This window comes from Macaca mulatta, chromosome 1, assembly GCF_049350105.2.
Source record: "Macaca mulatta isolate MMU2019108-1 chromosome 1, T2T-MMU8v2.0, whole genome shotgun sequence".
NCBI classification, from domain to species: Eukaryota; Metazoa; Chordata; class Mammalia; order Primates; family Cercopithecidae; genus Macaca; species Macaca mulatta.
This window is the reverse complement of record NC_133406.1, coordinates 111,676,594-111,682,610: the sequence shown is the minus strand read 5'-3', so window position 1 is coordinate 111,682,610 and position 6,017 is coordinate 111,676,594.

Here is a 6,017-nt window from a genome sequence, read left to right as displayed (position 1 = left end):
GTGATCCTCCTATCTCAACGTCCCAAGTAGTTGGGACTGCAGGCGTGCACCACAATGCCTACTATTTTTTTTTTTTTTTTTTGGTATTTTCTGTAGAGATGGAGTTTCACCATGTTCCCCAGGCTGGTGCAGAACTCCTGGGCTCAAGTGGTCTGCCCACCTTTGCCTCCCAAAATACTGGGATTACAGGCATGAGCCACCACGCCCAGCTGTGGTCTGGCAATATTGAACTGACATCAGAACCGGCTGGGAGGATAGGAATCCCAGAGATCCCAGTCCCAAGGGATTAGCAGGAGGTGGAGGGCAGTTCTCCAAAGGAGCCTGTGTCCTGTCCAGCTAAGGGACAGACACTTTGACCTAAAATCAGGCCAGAGTTTCCTCAGCAATATAAAATCTCGCCCATTTTTATGCAAATGATAGCAATGGTACCATACATAACACTCTGTACTGTTTTTCTTTACCATTTAGTAATAGATCTTAGACTCCTTGCATATTGAAGCCATAAAAGGGAGGCCTCAATTTTGCTCACAATTTTATTTATTTATTTACTTATTTATTATTTTGAGGCAGAGTCTCACTCTTTCACCAAGGCTAGAGTGCAGTGGTGCCATCTCAGCTCACTGTAGCCTCCATCTCCTGGGTTCAAGTGATTCTCCTGCCTCAGCCTCTTGAGTAGCCGGGATTACAGGCATGTGCCACCACACCTGGCTAATTTTTGTATTTTTAGTAGAAATGGGGTTTTGCCATGTTGGCCAGGCTGGTCTCGAACTCCTGACCTCAGGTGATATGCCCACCTCGGCCTCCCGAAGTGCTGGGATTACAGGCATGAGCCACCATGTCCAGCCCTGCTCACAATATATAATGGACTCCCTGAAATCTATTTGTTGTTCCCTTCCTCTGCTTATAGAGGGTTCTCCCACAGATGAACGTACGTACGCCTTGCTCATTGCTTCCTTCTGATCCATTTTCAGATATCACCCTACCAGTGAGGCCTTCTCTGCTCACTCTAGTTAATACTGCAATCTTCCCTATGCTTTGCCCTTCATCCCTGCTCTGCTTTGATAGATTTTACAATCATTAAATGTGTTCCTACCCCCAAGCTGGAGTGTCAGTTCTGTGAGGGCTGAGATTTTTGTCTTTGTTCTCTGCTATATTCCTAGAGCCTAGTAGGTGTTCGATAAATTTTTGTTTTATATATATATATATATATATATATATATATATATGTTGTTTTTGAGACAGAGTCTGGAGGTGTCGCCCAGGCTTGAGTGCAATGGCGCGATCTTGTCTCACTGTAACCTCCGCCTCCCGGGTTCAAGCGATTCTCCTGCCTCAGCCTCCTGAGTAGCTGGCACCCACCACCATGACCAGCTAATTTTTTGTATTTTTAGTAGAGACCGAGTTTTACTGTGTTAGCCAGGATGGTCTCGATCTCCTGACCTTGTGATCTGTCTGGCTTTAGCCTCCCAAAGTGCTAGGATTACAGGCGTGAGCCATCGCGCCCAGCCTATTTTTTTTTTTTTTTTTTTTGAGATGGAGTCTCAATCTGTCACCCAGGCTGAAGTGCAATGGCCTGATCTTGGCTCACTGCAACCTCTCCCTCCCAGGTTCAAGGGATTCTCCTGTCTCAGCCTCCTGAGTAGCTGGGATTATAGGCACCCACCACCACCCCCGTCTAATTTTTGTATTTTTAGTATAGACAGGGTTTCACCATGTTGGCCAGGTTGGTCTCGAACTCATGACCTCAGGTGATCTGCCCACTTCGGCCTCCCAAAGTGCTGGGATTACAGGTGCGAGCCACCACACCCAGCCTAACTTTTCTTACTATTATTACTTTTTGAGACAGAGTCTCACTCCTGCTGTCCAGGCTGGAGTGCAGTGGCATGATCACAGCTCACTGTAGCCTCAACCTCCTGGGCTTAAGCAATCCTCCCACCTCAGCCTCCTGGGTAGCTGGGATTACAGGCATGCACCACCATACCTGGCTAATTTTTTGTATTTTTAGTACAGATGGGGTTTTGCCATATTCCTCAGGCTGGTCTTGAACTGGGCTCGAGTGATCCTTCTGCCTCAGCTTCCCAAAGGGCTAGGATTATAGGTGTGAGCCACTGTACCTGGCCAAATACATAATTTTTGAAGGATGAATGAATGATAATGGGGGCCAGCCCTTGGCTTGAATCAACAAGGTCCAGTTCCAGCTTCTCTCCTGGGCTACAGACCCTCATATTCAATTACCCACCTCTAACCACCACTCTGTGACTGAGGCCACACTCAGTTCAGCGTTCCTCCCCGTTCCTCCCTCTATCATAGCTAAGTAAACGTTGTTTCACTTCCTTGCTCCCACCCCATCCTGCTCTACCTCCTTGACTCTCTGCACCCTAAAGAAAGTGGGAGCACAGTGGCTCATACCTATAATCCTAGTGACTCCAGAGGCTGAGGCAAGAGGATCACTTGAGGCCAGGAGTTCCAGACCAACCTGGGCAATGTAGCAAGACCCCATCTCTAAATTGGCTAGGTGTGGTAGTGCACACCTGTAGTCCCAGTTATCTAGGAGGCTGGGGTGGGATGATAGCTTAAGCCCAGAAGTTTGAAGCTGCAGTATGCTCTGATGGCACCACTGCACTCCAGCCTGGGTAATGGAACAAAACTCTCTGGGGAAAAAAAAAAAAAAAGAAAGAAAAAAAGAAACTGGGAGCTCCTCACTCCCTACATCTAACATAAATCAAAACAACAACAACAACAAAAAGTGTCCAGGCACAATGGCTCATGACTGTAATCCAAGCACTTTTGGAGGCTGAGGTGGGAGGATCACTTGAGTTCAGGAGTTCAAGACCAGACTGGGCAGCATAGTGAGACACCATCTCTACAAAAAATAAAAAGTTGGCTGGGTGCGGTGGCTTATGCCTGTAATTGCAGCACTTTGGGAGGCCGAGGCGGGCGGATCACGAGGTCAGGAGATCAAGACCATCCTTGCTAGCACAGTGAAACCCCGTCTCTACTAAAAAATACAAAAAATTAGCTGGGCATGGTGGCAGGCGCCCGTAGTCCCAGCTACTCAGGAGGTTGAGGCAGGAGAATAGTGTGAACCCGGGAGGCAAAGCTTGCAGTGAGCTGAGATTGCGCCACTGCACTCCAGCCTGGGCAACAGAGTGAGACTCCATCTCAAAAATAATAACAATAAAAAAAAAAAAAAAAAAGTTAGCCAGGTGTGGTGGCACATGCCTGTAGTCCCAGCTACTCAAGAGGCTGAGGTGTGAGGATTGCTTGAGCCCGGGAGGTCAAGGCTACAGTGAGCTATAATCATGCCATTGCACTCCATACTGGATGAGAGAATAAGACCCTGTCTCAAAGGGGAAGAAAAGAAAGAAAAAGAAAAAAATTGAACCAGAAGAGGAGGTCATGAGAATCTCTGATTTATAGCCAGTCAGTTAGATGCACAGATGACTATCGGGACTTGCGATTTTTTTTTTTTTGTTTTTGAGATGGAGTCTCGCTCTGTTGTCCAGGCTGGAGTGCGGTGGTGTGATCTCAGCTCACTGCAACTTCCACCTCCTTGGTTCCAGCGATTCTCCTGCCTCAGTGTCCTGAGTGGCTGGGATTACAGATGCCCGCCATCAGGCCTGGCTAATTTTTGTATTTTCAGTGAAGATGGCGCTTCACTATGTTAACCAGGCTGGTCTCGAACTCCTGACCTTGTGATCCACCCGCCTTGGATTCCCACAGTGCTGGTCAGGTGTGAGCCACCACACCCGGCTAAAGGACTTGCGATTTATCTGAAGTGGGTAGGGGAAGTTCTCTCAGGACTGAGACCTTAACCTATGTGGTCTGTGATAGCTCCAAGTAAATAGTGTAAAAATTGAATTAAGGCTGGGCATGGTGGCTAAGCTGACTTAAAAATTAGCTAGGTGTGGTAGTGCACATCTGTAGTCTCAGCACCCTAGGAGGCCGAGATGGGCGGATCATTTAAGGTCAGGAGTTTGAGACCAGCCTTAATCCCAGCATTTTGGGAAGCTGAGAGGGGTGGATCAGCTGAGGTCAGGAGTTCAAGACCAGCCTGGCCAACATGGCGAAACCCCCTCTCTACTAAAAATACAAAAATTAGCCGGGCGAGGTGGCAGGCAGCTGTAATCCCGGCTACTCAGGAGGCTGAGGCAGGGAGAATTGCTTGAACCTGGGAGGCAGAAGTTGCAGTGAGCCGAGATTGTACCACTACACTCCAGCCTGGGCAATGGCAACAGAGAGAGATTCTGTTTCAAAAAAAAAAAAAAAAAAAAGTCCAGGCACGGTGGCTTACGCCTGTAATCCCAGCACTTTGGGAGGCCGAGGCGGGCAGATCACCTGAGGTCGGGAGTTTAAGACCAGCCTGACCAACATGGGGAAAACCCATCTCTACTAAAAAAAAAAAAAAATTACAAAATTTACCTGGGTGTGGTGGTGCAAGCCTGTAATCCCAGCTACTTGGGAGGCTGAGGCAGGAGAATCTCTTGACCGGGAGGCAGAGAGAGAGGCTGCAGTAAACACCTGGGGTTACAGGTGTTAGCCATCATGACCTGCTATAATTTTTCATGTAATGACACTTTGCTGGACCTCCCTCTAATTCCTTTCTGGGTATGCACAATGATTTTTAATATTTAAAATTATGGCAAAATTTACATAATTAAAAAATATGGTATGGTAAAATATACATAAGTAAATTTTTTTTTTTTTTTTTGAGACAGAGTCTTGCTCTGTCGCCCAGACTGGAGTGCAATGGTGCGATCTTGGCTCATTGCAACCTCTGCCTCCCGGGTTCAAGTGATTCTCCTGCCTCAGACTCCTGAGTAGTTGGGATTACAGGCACCCATCACCATGCCTGGCCTTTTTTGTAGTTTTAGTAGAGACGGGGTTTTGCCATGTTGGTCATGCTGGACTCGAACTCCTGACCTCAGGTGATCTGCCCACCTCGGCCTCCCAAAGTGCTGGAATTACAGGTGTGAGCCACTGCGCCCAGCAAAAGACAAATTTTTTTGAGAAAGGTCACTCTCTGTTGCCCAGGTTGGAGTGCAGTGGCACAATCATAGCTTCTGGGCACAACCCCAAATTTCTGGGCTCAAGTGATCCTCTCCCCTCAGCCTCCCAAAATGCTAAGCTTATAGGCGTGAGCCACTGTGCCTGTCCTGTAAGTGAAATTGACCACTTTAACCATTTGTTGTACAGCTAAGTGGCGTTAAGTACATTCACATTGTTGTGCAGCCATTATCACCACCCATCTACAGAATTTTTTTCAACTTCTCAGATGAAACTCTGTACTCATGAAACAATAACTCCTCATTCCCTCTCCCATTAGCCCCAGGAAACCACCATTCTACTTTCTGTTACTATGAATTTGATTATTCTAGGTACCTTATATGGTACTGAGGCAGGAAAACAGGGTCTGGAGGCAGGGAACATAAGGCCGATTCACACTTCAGCTATGACAGGAAATATCCTCTCCATAGGGCCTAGGCCAAGTAAATGACTTTATAACTTTACTTCATTCTCTCCATTTACATAGGGCATACTCTAAGTAGAGGGTATTTAAACTCCCTAAAATTCTGCAATGGGGCCTTTGAGCACCTATGCTCGGGCCTGATCCCACACTGTGAAGTGTTCTTTCATTTTCAATAAATTCCTTCATTCCTTCTTTCCTTTATTCGTGTCTTTTGTCCAGTTTTTTCTTTTTTTTTTTTTTTTTTTTGAGACGGAGTCTCACTTTGTTGTCCAGGTTGGAGTGCAGCAGAGTGATCTCAGTTCACCACAACCTCCACCTCCCGAGTTCAAGTGATTCTCCTGCCTCAGCTTCCCGAGTAGCTGGGACTACCGGTGTGCGCCACCATGCTGGGCTAATTTTGGATTTTTTAGTAGAGATGGGGTTTCACTATGTTGGCCAGGCTGGTCTTGAACTCCTGACCTCGTGATCTGCCCGCCTTGGCCTCCCAAAGCGCTGGGATTACAGGCGTGAGCCATTGTGCCCCAATTCTTTGTTGAAGATGCCAAGA